This window comes from Anneissia japonica, unplaced genomic scaffold (assembly GCF_011630105.1).
Source record: "Anneissia japonica isolate Jap-2015-1 unplaced genomic scaffold, ASM1163010v1 scaffold287852_len814684_cov197, whole genome shotgun sequence".
Taxonomy (NCBI): domain Eukaryota; kingdom Metazoa; phylum Echinodermata; class Crinoidea; order Comatulida; family Comatulidae; genus Anneissia; species Anneissia japonica.
Window position 1 is genome coordinate 461,372 of NW_022704998.1, and position 27,109 is coordinate 488,480.

Sequence of the window (27,109 nt, forward strand, 5' to 3'; positions counted from 1 at the left end):
CCCGCCACCCCCCCCCCCTTTTGTATTATTGACTTATTCATCATTTTTATTTTCAATAATATTGTTTCTGTGTAACATATGAATGCCTGTGTTACAAACATTCTTGTCAACTCATTTGTTAAATCAAAGAATAGACAGTTTGATTTGGTTTTCCCATTCCATCTCAAAGCTATAATCCCATTATACAGTAAATAATAATGTTTGGCCTTTACCGAAAAATTGTGTGAAAGTGCTTGCAATGTGTATTACTAGTATACCACTAATAATGTATTACCGCTGGTCATTGTGTCCATTGTAATAAAACATGCATAACATACACAATTATCCACAATCTGGAGATTAAAATTACAGACTTGCTTATTTCCATGGGAGCATTCTTGCTGGTCTAGCTGCAGCGCCATGTAATCTAATTCTATTAAAATATCCATGTTAGAACTTTATTGAGAGCGTGAGTTGAAATGTGCACTTCTACAAAATATAATTTTTCATGCTAATGTTGTTGTTTACAGATACAAGATATGTTTTCAGAATTCTCTTTAGCTATAAATGCATGCACTACGTGTGGACATATTTTATGCTACCAAGAATAATATAGTGACTCACTCATTTATTCATAGTAAAATTTAGGCATAATTTTAAGGGCAACCATGTGTACTATGCAGGGTATCCATCTGAATCCTCATCTTGTATATGGTGACATTAGCAACGTGAAATAGGCTACATGTGCATAATTTGGCGAAATTAGGCTAATTTTCACCTATTCATTGTCTGGCTGATTCTTAGAGAATACTCAAGAATAATAACAAAAAATAACTGTCATTTTTTAAATAACCTTGTTCAACATTATTTTCATAACTTTTTTAGATTTTTTTGTTTTTGTTTTTGCTAAAATGTTATTTTTGTGATCCACCAAAAGCACAAAACAACTGGAAAATAAATAGGGTATAAAATCTAATTACCTTGTCGTTTTTCTGTTGATTCTTATTTATGGTACCCAAGGATCATGAAAATACCAATTGTATTTGAATTAGCCATGTTGTCAACATAAAGTTCATAGCATTAAATAGTATTATAAATTATGCCAGAAATACACACTAAACCTATAGACATAATTATTACATTAGATACCATCTAAGTTACCTTAAAACTAGTTACTAGCTGGTAAGTTGCATTTGCGAACATGGAAAATATTATTGTAATCCATACAACTGGGAAATGGCAGGGTCAAAAAGTTGTCGATTTCAGCAAAAATATGAGCTACACCGTTTGTGTAGTTGCTAAAATTGGACTAATTTTTACATTATTGGTGTTTCTACTGATTAATTTATAGGACCCAGGGATCATGAAAATAATGATTATGTTTCAATTAACTTCGTTCAACATAATTTTCATAGCATTAAATGCTGTGAATTTTTCCATAGTTAAAGGCTATATTAACAAAATATCGTCTGAATTTATTTCAGCTTAAAACAAGGTCTAAGTGACATTTTGAAATCATTTACATTATTTTTTTTTGTGATAATCTGTGATATTTACAGTAAGTGAATTATCACTGTTTAGTATTAAAACCAGGTTTAAAAACTTTCTTTCAATATGGTTGGTATTTGTGATTTGTAAGTGCCACAGAACAATACAGTATATATCAGAAAAGAGGCTGGATAAAAAAAATCGTCCAATTTCATTAAAAAAATACCTTGGGCTACCTTTATTACTTTAGGCATTTGCCACAACTTTGCTATTTTTCACCTAGCCATTTTCTGTCAATTAAAATCTATAAATCAAGAAAATGCTTATGCTTGAAATAACCTTGTTTAAAATTATTTTTATAGCATTTAAATGTCTTGCTTTATCCCAAATTTATATTCTTATGCATAATTATGTCCTCTCTATAACAAAATAAGAGGATGAAGGATAAAAACTGTGCATTTGGTTGTATATATTTAAATACAGTTTAAATTACAAGCAGAAAGATTCTCATGCATTAATAATTTCGGCTGGATTGATTTGAACTCTGTGAAGCTTTCTTGAAGCAATCAAATCACATCAATAAAATAGAAGCGGAAGAGCCACAAAAAGATATGTACGTCAATTATTGCACAGGTGTGCTCTTAAACGTACTCAATGCATCTAGAGATTAGCTACTAGCTACGTGCAAGCACATTCAATCAAAGTTGTAGTGCCACGGAGTTACGTGGCACGCAAAGTGCTCTAATGGTACAGGTATGCACACAGACATGCCGGTAGTCCCCTGAATTTATGTTTTGATTTTGGTAGCTCCAAATTAATCCATCCAAATTTGTTAAAAATCAAAACATCCTGAAGTGTATACAGTTTGGCTACTAGATATTTTAACTGTTTAAAGTAGGCTTATATCGAGAATGATTTGCCAAATTTAATGTAATGAACTTTTATCCTTTTTGCATACTGTGGTTATTATTGCTGACTTGTAAAATGTCAGTAGGTCTATGAAAATAATTTAAGACATACACACAATGTTTTTAATTTATTTAGGTTTGCTTTGCGGAATGTACAAATAGAACAAAGTATATTTTACTAGAATTCCTCTGCCACATAGGACTTTAATACTAATTTTTTACGATACTCCCATCACCTTATTATACCTTGCGCCGTAAGTTGGTGTGGGGGTACATGACTTCCAGGAAAAGTTTGAGCCTACAGGCACCCACCATCTCTGGAAATGCGAAACCAATTACACTTAACTAGCTAAAACCATTTTAAATTATCTCATGACTCCATAGCTATCTCACACACTCCATCAGTACCCACAATGTTAATTGCCATAACCAGCTCTGCAGGAACAGAACAAATTGTAATTACCAAATACATATAGGAAATAAATATTTAATTTGAATGCCTGATTATTGGCACTGTCATAGCAAGTTGAATTTGAAGTATTCCGTATTAAGTGAACACATTTAATTTTGTGTTAAATTGAAAGACTGCTAGCAATTATATGGTATTAAAAATTATATTTTATAATTTAATTTGATTATAAGCCCCTTATAATAACAATACTTATAAGCAATAAGAATAATAATAACAATAACAATAAATAATAATAATAATAATAATAATGATAATAATAATTATTATTACTATTATTATTATTATTATTATATTTTATAATTTAAATTGATTATAAGCCCCTTATCATAACAATAATAATAAGGAATAATTAACAATAATAATAATAATAATAATAATAAAAATAATAACAATAACAATAATAATAATAATAATTAATAATAATAATGAAATAATTGTAATAGCAATAAAAATAATAATAATAATAATAATAATAATAATAATAATAATAATAATAATAATAATAATAATAATAATAATGAGGAACGGGAATGATTAGCATTGAGGAGTGTGTCAGGAAAGAGATCCAGTCTTTACATGGCTATATCATGGTGGATGCTTCAAGCTGCTTTGAAGGAGAAGGTATTAGTTAAAGAAGAGAATCTTCAGGACTATCAGAAGAGAAAGCAAGATGAGAAATGAGGAACTGAAAGGAGAAAGCCCTGCATGTACAGTTTGTAGAACAAACAGCAGATGTAGCTGGAGAAGAATCCTGGAGATGGCTTAGAAATGGTTTTTTGAAGGAGACAGAAGGCTCAAGAGCAAGCTTTACGAACAAACTCGATCAAGTACAGCATAGATAAGACCTTAATACGAATTAAGGGTAGCACCATCTCCTTGCCATACAAATTACAGCTCCCACTGACGTCTCAGTCAAGAAATACAAGTAGCTGAAGTTTTTCTCGCAAATCTGACTACAAAACCATATCGAAATTTCACGTTCCACTTCTGAAAAACGGAGAAAAACTAAATTATATTAAAATTTAAATCTGAGAGTGCCATTTCCTGCCATCTAGGTGCCATAATCATTTTTCTTACCTTGGCCTTAAAAAAAAAAAAAAAAATGGGTATCATGCATTGGCAACTGATAAATTTATTAGTTATTTGTTTATCTCATTAAACTTAATTTTTATTTATAGTATACTGAATACTGTAGAGTAAAATAATTTTTTTGTCTTGTTTTTGATTGTTATTAAATAACCCAGGTAGAATCATTATTACCATGTGTGTATGACAAATAAAAGTAATCTGAATCTGAAAACAATGTTTTTGGGGCTTGTATTTTGTAGAAAATTTTAACCATATTTATGGATATAAGGTACTGTCTGTACTCATCACTGGTTAAGCTTCTTTGCCATTGGTCGGCACTGTGTTCAGGAGCATTTAGAGAAAAATCTGGTAAGAGGGCCATGTGACGTCTGAATCGCCTAATCAGTGGGGGAGGGGGGTTTGTGGTTGTGGCATAGTTGATTGTAAGATAAAATGAATACAAGTACATAGTATACCAACTGTCTCGCATCGTGCGGGACGGTCCCGCATTTCAAAGTGATTTTCGTTGAAACGCGCATTTTGCAGAAACACATGCATGATAAATTTGTTACGCATTTAGCACAGGTCTATGCATGATAACTAATTGTCCCTAACCCTAACCCTAATCTATTTAAAATTAGAAGAAATTAGTTTTTATTAAAAATATAAAAACAGTCATGCAGATTAAACTTAAGTCATTAGACAGTATTTTGTAAATACTTAATTCACTGATGCGCTACTAAACATTAATCAGTATGCCTATTTATTTTTTGTTTGTTTAAGTAATGAAATGTTTGTGTACATTCGGGTGCTCAAATCAAACAAAATGTAGGCCCTACATTGAAACTCAAATTGTATGTGTCTTTATTAAAAATATTTTTGCACCTGCTCAGATCCTCAGGGCTCCGCCTCTGGACCCCGGGCCCTGACCCCGCCCCAACAAACTGGTGTACTCGCGCATTTCAAATCTTTAAGGTTGGTAACTATGAACAAAACATACAGTAATCTGTTGATTCTGAAATTAAAACTTTTAAAAGTGAAAATTTGGCCAATTTTCTGCAAAAAAACCTACAAGTTTTGCATTCTGGTGGCACCTACAGCTGCTTTAAAAAAACTGATTTCTATTTTTTATTATTCAAAGTCTCGATTTTCATTAGGTTTGAAGTTTAGATAGAAATGCCTCTATGACATTTCCAATTGTTTCATATTCATCATTTGCATATTTTATAATATATTTTAACACGATTTTAGTAGCCTTTATTTTTATATGAAATATAAAGTACTTTAAGATAATACTAAATGTTCATTAAAATCACTAAAAATTATTTTTTTAAATAAGGCCAAAAAAAAGCAATTTCGCTGTACAATAATACAATAAATAGGCCAATGTAATCCTTGTTGATTGCTTTTGCAGGTAATAACACCAATACCATACGTACAGTTGAACCAAATATATTCTAATCACATCCAAAATAAAATCACCTGACTCTCTCCCTGACGGGTTCCGGGGTCGACGAGGCTTCTTGTCGGTAATACGCCGGTAACCCTACGCTGAGTCTGGGCCCGGGTCTTGGCGAAGGCCCGAGCCTTGGCGAGGTTGAGTACTTAGCCTTGCGGCATCACCTGATGATCGCTTGGCGGTGATACTTGACAGGACTAGGCGATTAACAGACTGCAGGGGAGCTGCACAGGGAGTCTCATTCAACTGACAGGCACTCGGGATGGCTATGCTAGGTTCAGTGCATCATCATGGCTTAGGGGTCGCACTGCTTCCTCCCTCCGTTCAGTTGGCTGGGGCCGAGCAAGTAGCTCTATCGTGCATTTAAGTGACCAGCGTACGAAGAGCGAAAACTTGAATACTAAAGAACAGAAACACACTTAGGCCTACAAACATGGTATTCACTTGTAGTGGTCTCCAGAACGTAAACACTGGCTATCTGGATGTTGAACATGCTGAAACTAAAAAACTAAAACGGAGTTATTATTTTTTTTATCAAGCTGTTTTTGTTTTGTGGTTATGCTTCCATTCACAGAGTCCTTGTGGTGCCACGGGAAGGCGACCGTATGATCCTAAGAGGTGCAGAACACAAAACAACCGGAAAATAGCAGGGTAAAAAAATCGTCCAATTTCGACAAAAACAGCTATTTTAACCTAGTTGTTTTTTGGTCATTTCTCCATTCACAAGGTCCGTAAGTGCCACAGAACACGTTAGTATGATCCTTAGGTGAAACATAACATAAAGAACAACAGGAAAAACAGTAGGCCACTGTCGAAAGACCGTCAAATTTCAACAAAAACCATCAGCTTTGTGATTTTGCTATTTCTCACTTCATCGTTTTCGGCTCAATGATGATGGGAATGAGGATGGTTAGGATGATGTTCACAATAATGGCGGATAATGATGAGGCCTAAAAGAAAACTTGTTTGTTTGCCGTCATCCGCCGGCCCTAAAATCCCAAAAATTAGGGGCAGGTTTTTTTTTTTCCAATAAAGTTTCTTTTTTAAGTTTACACAGATTATAAAAGGCAGCACTCTGAAACTAACTTTGATGTAATTTATTTATTTTTTTTGCCTTTTATAATCTGTGTATATTGTTTAGACTAACACGGCTTCATTACAACTTTTTTAAGTTTAAAAGATCAAATGAAAAACCACTTTTTCGTCGATTTTGGCAAAGATCCATATCATATTATGTAACTTTTTCCACACGCCCCTGTATTAGAATTTTTACAATGTGACAGCAAACAAACAATTTTTTTAAGGCCTGATAATGGTGATAATGGTGGTGCAGATGATTATGATTAAGATGATGATAAATAGGTGATAATGATGACTTCTGATTTGTACTTAATTTTCTGTATGTGTTCCCCTTGTCAATTCATTTTACTTTAGCTTGTGTTAACATTGTCCCGATGTTCTCATTTAAAACGTCCTTAACAACATGGGTTTATTTTTCTTTTAGGAACTTTTCTAACTCAAGCCCACCGTAGATGGTTCAATGACGTTATACCTTACCTGCTATCATTGAACTCCTGAATTGGAGCATCAACAACAGACACAGCAAGAGTCGGCAGTCTAAAAAAATCTAAGCATTGCACTCTGAAACAAGCAAACTTAGAGACTAGTCATCTTCCAATCCATATTGTACTTATCACTTAATTTCAATGTGTTTAAGGATTTGTTTACCACTTGTATCATGTTTATTTCTACCATAAACAATATATTTTATAATGAATTGTGCTTATCAGGAATCTTCTAGAACCTGTCTAATTTAACACTTTATCAGTATAAAGATAATTTGGAAAATGTAAACTAATGTGAATTGATATTAAAACTTATTTATTATGATAGTAATAATTAATATTACTTTTGTTATAATTGTTTTTATTGATTTCATCTCATTTTAATTAGACTGATCTTACCAAAACATAAAGACAACTTACAACCTAAGGAAGGCTCTGCAACCAAACTCCAACCCATGGGGTATCATAAGCTATTATTTGTTAAGACATAATACCACAATAATTTACTCATTTCAGTTATAAAAATGCAAATAAACATAAATCCCTGTGTACCATAAGTTAAAAATCATCAGGAAAATGACTATAGATCAAAAAGTGATACTGTAATCTCTGACCCAGCCAACTGCATAGTTACCAACCGTCTCGCATCGTGTGGGACGGTCCTGCATTTCAAAGTGATGTTGGATGAAATATGCATTTTGCAGAAAAGTTCCCTGCAGAAACACATGGGATCCTAAATTTGTTACGCATTTAACACAAGTCTATGCTTGATAACGATTTATCACAAATTCAGGGGAAAATGTATTTAAAATTAGAAGAAATTGGTTGTATTAGAACTATAAAAACGACGATGTAGTAACTTGAAGGCCCTACTTATTTCACTAACAAGTTACTAAAAATTTATCAGTTAATGAAATGTTTTTGTAGGTCTACATAGTTCGGGTGCTCAAAGTAAACATAGGCCTACATTGAAACTCAAATTGGCTTTATTAATAATATTTTTGCTTTTGTACCTGTATTATCAACAAACACTCCCTAAAATCGTTTTAAAACATTTTAAAATGCTCAGATCGTCGGAGCGGCGGGGGGAGCAACTTTGGTATAGTCATACACGCATTTCAAATCTCTCAGGTTGGTAAAGTATGCAAGTAGAAATAACAACTTTTATAGAGGTATTTTTAATTTATTTTGTTTTCTGAAATTCATGTACAGTGTTTGTACCGTACTATCTCGAAAAGAAGCCTATGCTATCTTGAAAAGAAGCCCATGTGCTTCTTTTTGAGGCTAATTTTGCAAACTAAGAGGGGGCTTCATTTCGAGATGGGCTTCATCTTAAGATTAAGCCCACTGAGTTTCAATTTGAGGTTTTACAGTATTTTATTCAATACAGTACATGTTTTCGAGATTGTATCAATTTATCTTTCACATTGAAATAGGAATCAAAAACAACATTTCAACAAGCCGGTTTTGCTTTGCCATCACAAATAATGTATTCTCTTACTAGCGAGTAGCATAAATTTCCTGTCTTTATCTGACCCATTTATGTCAAACGATTCACCAACCCTTTGGTTATTCATGAAAATCAATACAAAATGTAACATCTAATAGCACCAGCCGATATTTAACCATAGCTAGCTATTTGAATAAATTTTTATAATCAGAATGCTTGTAAAATATAAAGGTCATAGGGCACACAGCATTGGATCGGCTTGACGTCATGGCGATTCATCAATGCCTGAACACATCACTATTGATTTAATTAACAACAAAAAACAGACTATTACTTTACAAATTGGCTATGAAGAAGCATTCTGGCTTTAATAACATGGACCAGACAGACACACACACACACCATCAATTTTGCCATCCGATAAAAATTTAATTGCTGAAAAATGAACTTATACAGTTTTTGCTTATTAATCTCCTAATTATACACTGAACCAATTGTGAACCGAGATATATGTTAGCTTTTGTCAAATTCCATATGTTTTTAAGAGTACTGATTGGATGAGATTGCACTTCATTCTAGCCCTTTTCTAGATTAGTTAACAGTTGAATTCATATGATGATGTCACTAACAATTAAATTGGCTTCACTTCTGATATTTGTATTTGATTAGCCTATATTTGTGCATTCTTAGATTAAGGTTATGGATATGTTGATTTAATTGCATATTGCTGTATGATAAAGTAATACATGACAATCAAATTACACAGTTTGACCTTTTAATGCATTTGTATTATAATGTATTTTTAATTATATTTACACAATTATTTCTATTTATAAACATATATTTATGAGGAAATATTTTAACAATAATAACAATGATCTATGTTGTTACAGTTTTTCAGACCGGTAGGTTTTGAATCCCAGACGTTTTTTTGAGACCCTCTGTGAGCCTTTGAAATAAGCCTATAGATTCCTAAATATATATTAATGAAAAAATAATATTATATAAATTATAATCCTGTCTTTTAATTAACAATCGGTACTTAGAATTATAACAATAAATATAATAAAGGTTTGATTATGAAAAAAAGTTTATTGTATGTGCTGAGATATCTTCGATTTGTGTTTTCAATCTTTTCCAGGAATAACTAAGTTCACCCTGCATCTTCTCTTGATCTAGGTACAAGCACTGCTGAGGAAACATTGACTTGTTGAAGTACAAACCTGAAAGTACAGTACTGTCTTTTTTTTTAAAGCTTTTACAGTAATCACCAGGTTCCGAGTGTATTGATTCGTTTTCAGGGTTGTCCAGTAGTAATAAAACATAAGAGTACTGTCTTAATTAACTTTTTTTCAAACAAGTTAATCAACCTCTTTCAGATGTACTGTATGATATCATAAGCTATTAGTCATCTGTGGATGGATCTACAAATTCTCCGAATCAAAGACCATATTGTAACTTGTAATTTTTACAGCGATAAGGAGCAAGTACTTAACAATTCTATAGCTCCACATTTGATGATTTATAGACATTAACGTTGGTATGGTATTCACCTGGCTCACATGGCTATCATCTCATTAAGTCCTGGGTGTATTGGTTTGTTTTCAGGGTTTCCCAGAAATCATTATCATTATCATTATTATTTTCTTATGCATTATTTAGATAATAAAACAAAACATAATAGTACAGTACTTTCTTAATTAGCTTTTTTTTTTAAGCTTTTCCAATTACCAGGGCATTATGCGAGGATGCAATCATATCATCTACATACTTCAGGTACAAGTCCTGAGAGTACAGTACTCTCTTAGATAGCAGATTTTTGTAAATATTTGCTAGATTTCAACAGGGACTTATATCTGATTACTAAATGCATCATAAGAAATCAAATAAACAAAAACAATATTGCCAGATAATAATGAATAGAGCAGGCAGAGCATCATTTAGGCTTCTCCACTATTATAATAATTTTCTGGAAATTAGATCAAGTCATCTTCGAAAAGGATGAAATTATGAGGTGGATCTAGTGTCATTAAGAAACAATAAGCCAGATTAGTGACTTTGCATCAATTCTGGATAAAGTAAACAAAGATCACCGACAGTGCAATTCATAGGCATGAGTAATGAAATCAGCAATCTGGCTTACTGGATTAAATAATTCAATTAATCAATTCCGAAATATGAATGTTATAAAAAATAAATATGATGCCATTGGCAGAACGTTCGACTATTCTTGGAAACTGCATAAGCACATGGTGTGATGTTTACCACAAGCCGTGAGATAAACAAGTTAATCAACTTTTGTCAGATGTATATCATAAGCTATCAGTCCTCTGCGCCGAGATTTAAAATGGCTGTACAATAATGGATGGATCTACAAATTCTCCGAATCAAAGGCCATATTAACTGCTAATTTTTGACGGCGATAAGGAGCAAGTACATACTTAACAATTTTATAGCTCCACATTTGATGATAGACATTAATATTGGTATGGTATTTAATTACTATCCCAGCCACACATTAATGGGAGTTAATTATGTATTGTTGAAGTGTGATGATGTTATATCTTTACAAAGTTTTAAACAATTAAAAGACAAAAAAAAGAACAAACTTTTAAGAAATTTTACCTTTATTGCCATTCTTCCCAAGATATTGAGATATAAGTATATTATTAAATAATTAGATAAATCTCTATGCTAAGAATTAGAAAATAGATTACTGTTAAAACCTCAAAAATATTATGTCATACATATAAAAGCCTTAATATATTATAATTTCCAGTAACCTGGGAGGGGGGGTTTAGAATGGAGAGGAGGCCTCCCGCTCCCCCTATCAGGGAAGTTGCGAGAGTTTCAGGGGATAAAAAAAAATAATATTTTAAAACGTTTATATCAAAGTGTTGTTCATGTCAAATTGGATAGACCTACATAAATTGATAGTTTGGATGCTGATGACATAAAACGAACACCATCCTTGGTGAAGAAGCCCTGTATGAGCCTCTAGCAGCTGAGATTATTTATAAAAAATTTTCTCATTGGGAAGGAGGACACCCCTCCCAAACTCTCCCCCTGGCTCGGGCCTATGGCCTTACATGCCAAAGTACAACTCTTGCCCTGCTGTCCAGGGGAAATCCTAGCCATTGATTCAGGCCGTAAATTAAAACCAGGCTGACCCTGATGTTCAATTGTCCCTGAGGATGTGCCAGTAACACACATATTAGTTTTGTGTGGCTTAATCTGAGCAATGAGGTGTTGTTACTTATTTATTACTGCTGTGATGATCATTTACTTATTTTCATAATTTCCATAATGAGCTGGTATAAAATGATAACCAAAATAAAATATCAATTTCAAAATAATCTCAAGGTTATACCTCATTTAAATTTCCATTCATTTTTCATTGGCAACAGCTGCAGGACATAATTCAAGCATTCAAAATTTAAATACCCAATTCCGAAAATTGCATAATTTTGTTATGATGCCGACATAAGACCCGCCTATGCAATGCATCCCATTTACATAGTTAGTGAGGAGAATAACCTCCAGTAGTCATAAAGCCGCAGAATTGTCAAACTATTGAAATAGATATTTACCTTCTGTTAGTATTTAGCTGGAAGAGTAATTAAATACCATATCAATATTGGTTTTAATAAATCATTAAATAAAGAATAAGGCCATATTTACATTTATGCAAATAGCTTTGCATTCTTGGAAATTTACATAATTCAGATTGATTTTAACAGCAATTGAAATAAATTTAAAAAATTTGATAAACTATTATTTTTCATATAGTCCGAAACACTCACGCTCAATGGCACACCAAAGCGAAATAATAAATAAAAATACTACAGGATTAAACAATTTTGATTTGACATTTTATTACTACTATCATTTCATGGCACGAAAAACATTTCACACAAAATACAAAAACCAAAACAATGCCAGCCAAAGGGAGGAAAGCACCTCTATATACAGTACATCCCACTTAATGAGTTTCTGTATACAAATGGAATCTAACAAAAATTTAATTATACAGAAAAATTTTAACAATTAATAACATTTATTAAATTTTATTTACAATAAATTATTATATTACAAGATTTTACTGATGTTATAGAAATTATGAACATTCAACATAGTACAATAGAATACCAGTAGTGTGCCTTCGGTGTCATGCAACATAAGATACCAACAGGATACTAAGATTGCATGCACCCACCCGCCAACTTGAAGTCGTATATTCAAAGCCAATGATAAAATTGATGGACTGTTGCCCTGATTCGTTACATGAGTGATTTCTATCTGCCCTCCAGGATTTCAGCATAAACAAAAAACCTGAAAAAAAAAAAAAAATGGAAAACCTATGAACACCATCTTGCTTCCTGATCTAAATCCAACAGTAGCACTGGACTATTTTAAGTGGAAGGGGGAGGGGGAGGTGGTGTGAGGGATGGGGAAAAATGATTTGAGACAAAGCATCAGCCAAAGGCAAAAGCTCCACGGGATAAATAAATGTTTTGGAGGTTTGTGGGAGGGGATGAAGCCTTAAAATCTTGGGTACCCCCCTATTCAAACACAAATTTATTAACTAACTAGTGTATCATAACCACACAGAATATAAGTGAGAAAATATGATCATAAAAAGAAATACTGATTAATGAGTGTGTTCATTTTTAATTTTTTTTTTGTGGGGGGGGGGGCAGGGAGATTGAACAGTTCATTTCCTCTTATGCCTCATGGTGCTGCCACTGTTTAAATCATTTTAATTGAAGCAGTAGTTATAAATAAATGCAGAAAAAATTTAAATATATACTCCTCAATCAATACTTTTTTTCTAGGGAATAGAATACTGATTAATGAGTGTGTTGTAATATTTTTAGGGAGGAAATTCAACTGGGGATTTCCCCTTATATCCCATGGTGCTGCCACTGTTTAAATCATTTTAATTGAAGCAGTAGTCATAAATAAATGCAGAAAAAATATATATATATTTAAAATATAATAATATAATATATAAAATATACACTCCTCAATAAATACTTTTTTCTAGGGAAAACTGAAGTGCATAACATTGAACTTGGGGTTTTTCCCTCGCACCCCTTGCTACTGCCATTTAAAAAAAATAAAGCAATAGCTAAAAAAATGCAAAAGAATGCAAGTTAAAACATTTTCAGCAATCAATATTATTCTGAGGGAATCAGGGATGGTGCCAGGATTTGTCCGACAAAAAAAAGGGGGCTGGTTGGGCTTCGCTCAAAATTTTTCAAAACTGTTCCAGGGGGCGAAGCCCCCCCCACCGAAAAATTGGACAATTTGGGGTTTCAAAGGCTTATTTTATCGATTTTGGCTTCTAATATATATTTGTTCCCCCCCGACAAATTGTGGTTTTTCTCCCTGATGGGGGGGGGGCCCTGGCCCCCCCGGCTCAACTGCTGCCACCACCACTGGAGGGAATACAGAAGAGCAAGACATTGAAATAAGAATTTCCCATATAGTGCTACTACTGACTACATCTATTTGAATTGAATCAACAAAAAGCAATGGTAATTTTATTTACTATTTCACATAATTTAATATTTGAACGCATTTAAAAAATCAACATAAAAATTAACATTTAGTGATTTTATTTGCTACTTCACTTTATTTAATATTTGAACTTACTTTATTATGTACAGTACTTGTATATTCAACTATTTACAACAACATCCTACAGACACCTAGAAATCTAATATAATTCCTATCAGATATTATTCTCCTGCATAAGATTGAAGCAACTCAATCGAAATGTTGAAATTTCTCAACAAACAACAGTTCTTTTTAGAACTACCTATGTGACATACTGCAAGCATTAAATATATTATTACTTTGCCATGCAAACCTTTAAAAAAAATTCCTATTACTGTACATTCCTACCAACAAAAAATAATCTTGGGGGGCTCCAATACAATGTGTCCAACTGTAGGCCTAAAATTTCTATAGTAAATCTATAAAATTGCTATAGAGATCCTATATATTTCTTGAGAGCCTATCACAACTTTTGCATCAACAGCACAAATGGCTATCCATAAAATATATTTATATATAATTAGAATAAATAAATGAAGATTTTAATGATTGAAAACCTATGTTACCATTAAGTACATAGCATTTCTCACGTACATATAATGAGGCATGGATGCTGGTGATATGGCAAGATTTTATTTTTTTATCGTAACATTATTTAATTTATTTGATTTCATGTCTGGATTTTGCTAGCTAGCACATTCAGGAAACAGACGCAACACAACACAAGTGCGCAAAAGATGATAACAATATGAAGAGTACGGCATGTGTCCGCCAACCAATGCCATGATTGACAATTCTTGGGTCTTTACGATAAAGTTTATCATATCGGCGACTACATACGCACAAGCCATCAATCGAGCTCGAGAAATGTGTTCTGCAAATGTCACAGCAATGAACGCACGTGCAGTACAGTAGTCTGCTAATGGAAATGAAGCACATGACCAATTTTAATCACGAGGCAAACTGAATGTCTGGACAAAGTAATAATCATTTTTTTACATACATATTTAACGAGAGTGGTTCATCCAAGAAAGCTGATGCCTTGGAACCCATGATGAGGTATGGAGAATTGAGTTTTTTTTTGTTGAGAAGAAAATCTTTAATTTTTGGCCATGGATTTTAAATAGCTGCAGGCCTACTGGAAGGTAAGCATCTTAAAAACAATGCCACAGCTACCCTGCACATTAGATTTCTTATACAAAATAAATATAGCAAAAAAAAAAGTAAAGCTGTTGGTTATAATCCGCAGACAAAGCTTCTCAAAAAGCAGCAGAATGATGACAATTGAATTATAATATCAATTAAATTTGCACTTGGAGTATTACTCTCCCAAACATGCTATCGTTCCCTTAGATCAAACTTTTTAGGTCGCTGTTGCTCCGGAACTCTCTTTATCAATATACGGGAATATTCTCCATCCATTTCCTTATTTAAGGCCAAACTAAAGCCTGTTTTCCACTAGGCAAATTTATTCCTGCGAATCAAATGCTTTGGTTTACGTTGCACATTTTTTAGCTTCGCAAAAAGTAGAAAAAGTTCAAACTGCTAATTTTGCTGAAGCGAAAAACTCGGATAAGAATGTGAATGTGCATGAACCGACGCTTTTAATTCACGTGAATAAATTTGCCTAGTGGAAAAAGGCTTCAAAACTCTTATTTTCTCTTTTTTTTTTTGTCTCTTCATCTTATTTGTTTCTTTTATTCAACTTCATATCAATTGGATATTTGATGAAAGCTTATAAAGACCTAGTATTATGTGCTATACAAGTCTACAGCCATTAACATTTAATCGCTTTAAATATGGTAAAATTATTCTGAGATCCATACATTTTACAAGAGCTATTTCAAGGAAGCTTTTATGACTTTATGTGGTTTACTAATATTAATTATGCGTACATGCCAACATTTTACTGGTAAAAAAACGAGAGAATTTGGCGTGACGCCACCGAGGGGCTTGGGGGGAAGGATGGGTGTCTTTATTACATGAGTGGGGGTGTACTCCTGGAAGCTTTAGCTATTTAATTATTGTATTATATAAAGATAAATCTCATGATTCTTAAGCTTATAGTCTTTACTGACCAGACACCTTGTAATCATGATCCACTGTATACAAGGCCAGCGTGACTTTGCAGCGCTCCCATCCACATCTCTCGCACCAATCAGGGAGAGGCAATGCTGTCCCAAATATTGAAAAATAACGTACTATTGAGTTTTTTTCATAGTATTTTATTGCAAGGTCAATACATTAATAGGGAGGCCCCCTAGTACGCCAATGGAATTTTCTTTGTGAACCGAGCGAGCATGTGAGAAAATGTGAGAAAAAACATTGGCCAGGAGTCGCGTCACCAAAATGGGAGCCTCCCGGCCAAAACAGGAGCGTTAGCATGCATGCATATGAATAGTCCTATGCACTTATATTGTTGTGTTTTATACCAATAGATATGAGTAATAAACTTTTTGTAATTGCTGATTAAACAATAAATTTAAATTTAAAATTTCCTTGCAGTACCATGGCTTTCATCCTTCAGGTAGACAACAATTGTTATTCCGTAACAACAGGGGCTGAAATAAACTATAGTATCGTGGAAGCTCCATACCTTTCCAAAAGATGCAATGGATTCTTTAAAGTGTGCACATGAGCCAGATTTGTACACAGGACCTCCATTTTAGATCCTATTTGAGAAGGCTTGGGTCTTCCAACCAAACCCTGGGTGAGCGGTGGCTCGAAGCGGCACTGATGTTAAGGCTGCAGTTAGGGACACCCACTCAACATGACGATGACAGTGACGACACTAATGATGATAATGATGATGATGATGTTGAAAATGGCGATATTTCATATTTCTTTCTACACAAGTCTCTCAGAGTGTTTACTGTTTGTTATTTGGACATGATGAAGGCAGTTAATATTTTTACAATGTCACTTCTATTAACCTGTTACACATGTACAATACTAATGAATTTTTCCCACGCACACTTCAAGCAGCCGCAGTCTTGTTTTCGCAAATTGTCTTGATGAATGATTGTTTCATGTATTGTAATGTTGACATTGATTGATTATTTATTTCCATGTTGATAGATTTTGTTTTTAAATTGCAGTTCAATTATAATGTCCATGACTTTCATGTTTTGTAAAGTGAAGTGTTATGTAAAATAGCAATCTATAAATAAAATAAAATTTTAAAACAACATAGTAGCGAACATTTACTGAACTGTCAAATATGACACATGAAGTAAACAGCTTGACATTTTGCTATCTTAGTGGAAATATAGCCTAAATACTGTGTTAACACAAAAGCTGAAAGTAAATATTCTACCCAACATCTACCATTTCACTAACCTATAGTATTAGATATCATAAGCCATTATATCCAAAGGTTTTGAAGCTATAATAAAATGTATCTTGCTCTAGAAAATTACCCATGGGTTGAAATAACAGTAACAAGTCTATATTTTGCCATACAATCTTATATCCAAACCTCTTTATGGGATCTATGTTTCTATGGCAACAGCTAAAATCAGTTTAAATTACTGACTTGTGTTCCCTAAAGGAAACGTGCTCATACATATTTATTTATTATAAATTCACACTCTACAGAAGGTAGCCTAACTAAATAGAAAGTAAAATAATATTATATCTTAATAATCATGGATATAAATAGCACATGTACATGGTTAAGAATATTAAATGAAAAATTATCTGCAAAAATAACTATCATATAAAAAAATGTTTTACTGTTATTTTAACTGACAAAATAATAATAAATGAATTATTAAAGCCCCATTCCCGGCAAAATTTCACTAAAAACTGACTTTTTTTTAGAAAATATGCATTTGCATTACTGCAATTATTATAAATCATGGAAAAATATTGGCATGAATTTTAGTTTTACATAAAAGAATAAAAAAAATGAGAAATACAGACTATTTCTCATAAAATATTACCATTTTCTCAACGAATTCATCATTACTAGGCAAATTCAGAGGTTGTAGATTGCATCCACTGGAATACTCTCGCTTTTATGTATACTTTATACAGTCAATAAAGTGCGCCCTCTCTAATGAGATACTTTTTGTACTTCGCATCTCGCACAATGCGGTCGTTTGGTTAGGCTGAGATATGTTTGTTTAAGTGTCAAAATCTCAGTCAGAATCAGTTTTTTAACAAATTTGAAATAATTCCTAAGAAATATTATATTTCACAAGTGTCAATACTAGCAACGGAAAATATCATGTCGGCCGTTTTTATGTGTGATAACAGAACCTAAATCGAGGTAAGGCTAGGCCTAGCCTAGCAGCGTTCGATAGGCTAATGTTTTCGGCGCCTACGATATTTCTTCTCACAACCTATCACAAAATCAAAATGAAAAATTCATCCCCATTTATTTTTTGTGTGGAACACAAAAAATCAAATTTCAGTCTTATTTTACATTTTTGTCATTCTTAGGAATGTCTAAATTCAGTTAACTAGCAATTCCGTATTATATTCATAAATCTTTATAACATTATACAAAAATTAGATTTTTCTTAAAAACTGAAATTTTGCCGGGAATGGGGCTTTAACAAATATATATATAATTTAATTTTAATTTTAAGTTAGGATTTCACCTGCCATCAAGAAGTAAAAAATATTGTCACATTGAAGGAGAACACTTACTAGAATAAAGTTCATACCTATAACACTGAAACGTTAATATGTTTTAATGTTATTAATTATGCAATATTGCTGTTTACGGCTTTGGTTGCCTGGATACTTTGGTAGCTAAATTACTAAAACATGTCAGGTATTGTTTTTCAGCACATTAATTCTGTCCAGGGTATTGTTAGGCTCCTGGATAGAATGTTTCAATTCATTAAAAAAAAAAAAAGTTTTACTTAAATAATAAAAGTGTCAACAGAAATAAGTGTTATTGCATTCTGATTTGAAATCTACAATTTCTTTCGTCCTTAGTCGTTGTAGGTATGAGTAAAGGCATTTTATCAAAACTTATACATATAAAAATTGGTGATACTTTCACACCACAAAATACACTAAAATTCATATGTTAACATCCAAAGTCTATAGCAACATGAAACAAAGGGCAAAAAGAAATTGTGTGCACAAATTGTGCACAAATGTTATGCAATTACACTATCATTGTACTTGCATGAAGCAAACAGCTCCTGTTGAGACTTGAATGGGGAGGAAGAAGCACGTCTGAGACAATGCCAAAGTAAGAAGATACAGTACAAGTAGCCTGCATGCCCAAATTTAATTGGCATTCCCTACTCTATTTTCTATTTTTCCAAATGAATTCACTCATTGGTGGTGCTGTTCAGAATAGACTCATGGCAATTATATTAGCCTGTGTTGTATATTTTTTATTTATATTATTTGTTTTCTATAAATCATTTGTTGAATTAATATATTAATTAATAGTTATGCTAGAGTTGCTTTTAATACAAGCATTGTTTATGGGATAAGTTCCATTTTTTTTATTATCTAATCCAGCTTGCATAACATATACACGTCATGTATACAGGCTTAAGTCTTTTCTAAATGTGCTTTTTGCTACTTTCAAATTCTTCATGATCATAGGCTTTCTGTTTAATAAATTGGCAAAACAAACTACTAACGCTTGTCAAAACACTCGTGATCATGCGTTTGAAGAACGTTAAAAGGATTTCGCTACAAATATTAAACGATTTTATCTTCAATGAAAGTACATCCACTGATGGTTCATGCTTACATAAATTGAAAACAAGCTAATTTAAAAACAAGGTGAATAATAGCATTTTGTTATGTAACATAATAGCAAGGGAAATATTATATTCTTATTTAAATTGAAACCTACTACTAGATGCATACTGAACAAAATTAATGTTTACCAGTATGTATCTAAACAGAGCTATTAGGCAATTTAGTATCAACATTATCATGTTCAACTAAAATATAGGTAGAAACAATAATTAAATATCTATGGCGAAGACTCATTAAATGTTAATTTACAAATTATTCCATAAACATATTCATTATTTTGAAATAATTTTTATAAATTAAAATAAAAATTATAATAATACACTAATTAATTTGCCACGTCACGCGTTGGCTGATTGACAATGGCAAGTAAGTCTATGCTCTTGGGCGCTTGCCCGATCCGGTACCGTCTGCTCATCAACAGTGACAGTCTAGCAGATTTTTGTTGAAAACATCTTTTATGTGCCATTGTTGTATCGTTGTATGAAATCTAATATGCCGACACCATGCACCATATTTTTACTATTAATTTACATACAGCCGCAGATGTACTAGTTCATAGGTTTGGCTATAAGACAAACATATCATCTTCAATTCTATATAAAGACTCTTGTTGGACAGAACAAGCCAACACTACCTGGACAAGAAAGAAAAGAAAATTGCATTCATGTTCTGAAACATCACAGAACAGCTTAAAAATGATCCAAAATTGCCATGGTTTCACCAGAAATTGTCACGTCCCTGTCAGACAGGTTTGCCATTTTCCTCCCTCCCAAAAATGTACACCCTAAGCCACCACTTACATAATCCGGTACTCTACGATCTGTTGTATACCATATACTGTACTATACAACAGATCGTAGGACACACATTAAATCGGTTCACGTTTAAATTGTGAATTTGTGCTTCATCTTCAAAGTCATTATGTACTTGATAAATAGTGGTTTTACGGAAACTATAAATGAAATTTTGACAGATGGGGTGCAATTACTCTTACCACCCTAATCAGTGATTCTAAAGTAAAATAAAACACTTGCAATTCAAAATAATGTACAGATCTTTCTTTCCCCAAGCTGAGTGCTGGAATGTTGTAAACAATCTATGATTATACAACAGGAACATGCACTTAAAATACTTTAAAACCTGAAAAACTATTCTTTTTTATCTTTTATTTATTAGGTAGATACTTTACAATCAGAAGCGAGCAGCTGAATTTTATCACATTACAATAACATACATTACTGTACATACAAAACGTATTACATGAAATATTAAAGAAGATTAGAAACCAAGTAATTACCAACATATACAATTCATTTAACTACAAGAACAACAATAATATCAATAGTAATTTTACTTATCTTAATAATATCAGTTATATTATTAAAGTATTTTATCAATAATTCTTATCTTGCCGTATCTGCCTTTGGCCTCAACCATCGAGATTGATAATAATAGATTTAAAGTTCTATCAAGGAATAAATGAAAGAAGACATCGCTTTATCTGGCCTTATCATAATAATGCCAAGTAAAGCGACATCCTTTCATACATTAGTATACAAGCGAACTGTCAGAAATGCTTTTTATTTACTACAGTAATTTTAACTAAAATGTGTTTTTACACACAATGTGGAGCCTAGATAGGTTCAGAGCATTCTATCAAAGCATCTACTCATTTATCATTAGGCCATACAGGCTTGTCTGCATATGGTTAAGTGTATGTTTGATACATACTGTTTGCAAATAGCGTACATCACATTTAATATTTTCAGACAAACTTCTCCATGCATATTGCGATTTTTATCTTCATTTAGACATTAATCTGTATAACATTTGTGTAGTAAGTACAGTAGGCCAAAACAAATTTTAAAATGTAAAATAACAGTATATGAAATTTTGAAAATCAGTATATTTCAATATTCCCTTTCGGTTAAATAAGCTAACTTGCACAGCTCCATGGCTGCAGCAAGGTGGCACAAAGCATTATGACAGCAGATAAATGATTCTGTTTGGGATTCTGTCTGGAGAGTTGTGTATTAATATTTCACCTGATCTAGAAGAGTTTGTAAGTTACTGAAAATCATATCCTTCTTATTGATTTCATAAAGGTATGATTTAAAAACACCCCTATATTTTAATTTCTTGTCAGTGTCAGATAAAAAAAAATTCCTGTAATTTTTGAAATATGCATGCAATACCTATAGTTACAATACCGCCACAACTGACATTTTCCAAATAATAATAATTTTAACATTTACATACCTCTTTACACAAGTATAATTATGCACACAGCATACAACAGCACAGAGAAAATGGTGCATTTTTATCAAAAGTTAGTAGTGGTAAGCGATGCAGGCTGTTTCTAAAAAAGAAGAATATTGATAAAAATCTTCTCTCAACTTATGTTATTTTCAAATAAATAAATTTGAAATCATTATCTTGGTTGGAAAATTTGCATCTAATTTTTTTTTTAAATTATTATTTTAAATGCATTCTTAATTTATTTAGTATCTATTTTGTGACATTATTTTTACTATCTATAACAAATACGACTCATTTACAGTACAAGTAAATCTTTTCATTGCCAAGGGTGAAATGCAGTAGATAACTTTTATTTTTAGACTAGTGAATTTTTAGTAATATATGGTGCTATCTTTGAACTTTATAATGATTAAAATTCTGTGCACTTCCAGCAGCTTTTAACATTTTAAATCCTAGCTTTCGATCACTTTACATCCTATGTAGCACAACATTTATTTTTAGACTAGGGTTGTTGATATCATTTGAAATTTTTAACCTACATTAAAATCAATTATATGTCCAATAAATTTTATTAATTATTTTTTGGACGTTCCACAACTTTGTAAACAATTTTGAAGCAAACTATTTGTAGATAATATAGAAACACTGATTTGATAAACACAATATATCATGCACTGTAAGTTATAGCAATGTTTACAATATTATATTACTTTCCAAAGAAGTAACACTTTGTGGCGTATATTCTTGGAAAACTGTCAAAACACAAAATACTGCATATAATTCATCCATTTATTGGCGTATCTATCTATGGATGGTGGGAAGGGGCACAAGCAGCAAGAAAAATGTGCACCCTACAGGCACCCCGCCCCCACATTGGAAATTTGTAAACATTCCCATCCTTCTCCCTACTAGAATCATACGTTAACACCCCTGACATGCCACTGCATAATTGTAAGAGTACATCTAAGTTGTCGGTAGGCTACCTTGGAACACCACGAAAGAAAACCAACATTTTTATAACGCTTTGTGGGATAAACTCAAAACAAAATGAAAACATTTACAACAGTCAAGATTTAAAAATGCCAAATCGGCCTACGATTCACCAACATTTTTTACTTTAAGGTATGATTATATATTATGATTTTTACTTGCCATATTTCCAATATATATTGCCAATGTCATGAGTACTTGGTGTAACTTCATCAACACATTCAATTTGTTTATATCATTAAAGGCATACAGCATTATCATGTTTAGTAGTTAATGAGCGACTATCCAAGTATGGGCGACTATCTGGGGAGGTTAAAAGTGGGCGACAAACAAATATTTATCCAGAGAAAATGTAATGAATATCTCCACTAAAAATTAAGAGAATGTAATGACAACAGAGGGTTCCCTCAGGATCTTTTGTAGATTTTACTCGGTCCATTAATAGCCTAACAAAATGCCCTTTGAAAAACCTTTAAAGCCCCTAATAGTGAGTCACAGGGCATAAAAATAATTAAAACATGGTAGAATAATACAGAAAGTATTAACATTAAAAATTGGGAAATTTATAATTAAATTCTTATTTCCTTACAAAGATAGTAAATAATAATAACACCAATAATAATAATAATAATAATTTTTCCTTCTTTCCTAAAAATAATTAATAATAACATAGTAGCCTTCCTCTATACCCTCTCCAACCAAATAATGTTAGTATTTCAAAATAGCTGCTCACACACAACAGTAGTATGTCTTGATTTATAATACATCAACTTTATGAAGATTAGCATTGTCAACCAAGACACTGCTTCATGCATATTGAAAATTATATCAATAAATTTAAGGACAAACAGAATACAGCATTTTTGCCAGATTTATGAGAATATGGAACTCTCTACATACAAGCATTAATAATTTGTTTGTCTATGATTCAGGAGACAATTTCAAAGAATAAGTAAGTGATCTCTCTAAAATTTATGACTGCAGTAAATTTCCATAAATTAAACATGATATCTGGTAATTTAACTAGGTTGAATAAGGAGGAATTTTAAGGTTTGGGAATGAGGGAAGGTGGTTTTATGAAAACAGTTCTGGAATTCTTCATCCTCTTACTGAGACTAAAATGAAGAATGAATCTATTTAAATTTGCACAATGTAAGTCCATGTAATTATAGAGATTTTACTGTATAAAAGTCAGAGTTGGAGGAACATGACCTTGGCTTATTAGCACTTTATTTTGGCTTTGGATTAATTCCGGGACCAGATCATAGATAATGATGAGGCGTGTGAGATCGCTGGTCTTCCATTGCTGTCAACGAGAAGGAAGCATTTGTGGCAAAGACAAGCCAAACCAGTCACTCGTTGACGAGTGAATGGGGTGGTTTGTCTTTGCCACATTTGTTGTTGTCTTTTGGTAAAATAATTCTTACCTCCGATTTATTTCGAAACATGCTCCCTCCTTGTCACTCTTTACTTGAGATTCCTTTTGGCAGATCCACACGATTTAAAAAGCCACCTGTTGTTACAATTGCTAAAATTTTAAATAATAATTTGTAGGTGGTTGTTGTTTCTTTTTCTGTTTTTTTTTTTTATATACATTATGTAAGACTACGGTTGCAGCCCTTGGCTTCTTGTTAGTCAATTTGAGTGAATGAATAAAGCATACCTGAATATTTTGTCTCTCCATATCTATTCTATGATGTTCGCAATGTGTATCGCTGGGAGGAATAATATAAAATAACTATGATCACACAGAGGAATATCCAAGAGCACTGACATTAGGGTGTGATGGAAAAGTGAAGCTAGATAATTAAATGAGATGGGAGCCGGGAGGCTGGGGTGGGGCTAACTTTTTCTGGGGAGAGTGCGCACCCCTAGACATGCCACTGTATCCAGGGTACCCATCCATTTCTACTTTCTACTTTATTCATGAACATCTTATTTTGTTCTCTGTACCTTTAGCTGCTCCAAGTATAGTTTATACTGACATTATTCATATTCACCTACATGTGTGTGGAGATCCTCAACATCTTGCGCCATATTGCGACACCAACAGATTTATCATTTCAAGTATACAATTACAAGAATGAAAAACTAATTCAGTGATCAATACATGCCATGTGAAAGTTACATTTGCGGTACAGACATGAGGCAGAGACAGATTACTGCTAATCGTGGATAGCAAATTTTGAAGTAGGACTTAAATCATGATTAACACTGAACTATTTTCAAGATGTAAAGGTTGTGCAAGATGTTCATAAAATTGCACAAGACACTAATAAAATTGCATAAAAGACTTATGAAAAGCAAGTAAACACATTTGCAAATTTCATCATATTCCAACCAGAAAGAAAATCTAATAATTAATAAAAGCGAGACTCAAATTTACATGGTTTGGGTACTTCCGGCCAAGTATAACAAGGAAGATGAATAAACTTTGTTGAGGCTAATTAAAGTACATTTTTAAATACTATATTTACAATTTACAAATCATATACTTCAAAATGAATGGCATGCGCATATTTATAAAAAGAAGACAATTTTTCTTGACATATAGTATAGGCCTCTATCCGTACTGCTTTGCTTTGAACACATTGATTTGTTGTTTAATTTTTATTATGAATATTTTTATTGGCTATACCAAACGTTGAAGTGAAAACTTATGACACCATTTCAATAATAATTTCAACCATGTGTCAATTATTATTTTCAGATTACCAACATTTAACATGTGGATGTAGGCATTTGATTCCATTTTAAAATTCCAATTTAGTGTCTTCTATGATTAAATCATAATCTATGAATTCTGTAATGGCGAATAGCCGAGGTATGTTGTGAATCAACTCCAATCAATTTCCCTTAGCTTTCAGTTTTCAGAAATGTTAGAAAAATATTTCAACATAAAAGATGCAAGATAATTTCAATAATCCATCATGATGAGACATACGTCTCTTGAGTTATTAATTTTAAATGTCAATTTTTATATCATTTTATTGCTTTTTAGTTTCTCATTATTAATAGTTTCATTTTCCATTATCTATTCATTTCACATTATGCAATAATGTATACCAATTAATTTGTGCTGGGACAGCATCTTTTCTTTGCAGCCTAACAGACCCAATGCATAATTCCCAGATGATGTAACACAATTTATAATTTAATATTAACATAGTATGGATATTCACATACATTTAAAAAAATTATTATTAAGCACCAACAGTTTTTACGATACCTAACTTTATGATACCTATGACTACTTTTGAGCTTATCGTACTCAATAGGGTGGATGCTAAAACATTGCCAACAGTTTTGGAAATGAGTGTGGCAAACTTATTGGTACATCCGCACAAAATTCTGCATTCTCTGTATCCATTCCATTTTCTTTTTTTATAAATTCAAACAAAATTGTATATTGTATAATAATAGTAAATAAGCCAGACTTATAAAAAAAAAAAGTGTACCCTGTTAAAGCCTATCTGCTTCACTTATACCAAAAAATGTTATTTTTCAATAAGAACAATATAAGTGGAGTTGAATAGCTTGGTGGTTAAGATGTCTGACTTCCAATCCCATGGTCCTGCTTCCAATTTTAACTCCACTCCCTAAGGCTATGTTCACACACACGGCGTAAGGCTGGCTTAAGCATGGCGTAGCGTACGCCTTTGTGTGTGAACTAGGCAGTGGCGTTGTTAAAGCCACTCACTACGCCACGTCCTTGGCGTTATTAACGCTACATGCAGACCCCAGATTAGCTAACGCCACTGAGCTAAGAACCCGTACATTATTTAAAACTTAAAACTATTCCCCCATAGACCTATATTACTACTAGTTTAACGCCAGTGTTAATATAGCGAACGCCGTTTGTGTGAACACTTTGGAATTTAAATCTGTGAATTAGCTTACGTCTGGCGTAAGCTACGCCAGTCTTACGCCGTGTGTGTGAACATAACCTAGATCTCACATTGAAATTTAGTTTGTGTAAAGCATGTGTGTGTAATGTCTTGAGTACAGTGATATATTCGTTATTGACAATCATTGGTGCATGTGTTGCATGTGTAAAAAATAAATAAATAGTTTGTGGTTTGATTTATTTCCCTATCCATCTAGATTTGTTATTATTCCGTAGACATGTTTAGTACAGCTTGGTTTTAGATAGCCGCCCCTAAAAAAATA

At 32.6% G+C, this 27,109-nt stretch overlaps 1 protein-coding gene and 1 long non-coding RNA gene across 4 annotated transcripts in view; one reads left to right on the forward strand and one right to left on the reverse strand.

Moving 5' to 3' along the window:
* The first annotated feature begins 5,266 nt into the window (after positions 1-5,266).
* LOC117105159 lies at positions 5,267-7,912 on the forward strand. Its single transcript, XR_004444866.1, has 3 exons — positions 5,267-5,329; positions 5,949-6,025; positions 6,879-7,912. It is a non-coding gene; the product is annotated as an uncharacterized LOC117105159 (long non-coding RNA).
* A 4,327-nt stretch (positions 7,913-12,239) lies between these two features.
* Positions 12,240-27,109, reverse strand: part of LOC117105143 (TRMT1-like protein) — a 49,029-nt gene continuing 34,159 nt past the window's right edge. Inside the window, exons 9-11 of one of the 3 annotated variants that reach the window (XR_004444864.1) lie at positions 24,367-24,467; positions 21,950-22,049; positions 12,240-12,721 (exon numbers count right to left, since the gene is read on the reverse strand). The gene's annotated coding sequence lies outside the window, so the exon portion shown is untranslated. The remainder of the gene's footprint in view (positions 12,722-21,949; positions 22,050-24,366; positions 24,468-27,109) is intronic. The other 2 variants (XR_004444865.1, XR_004444863.1) reach the window with 2 other exon arrangements.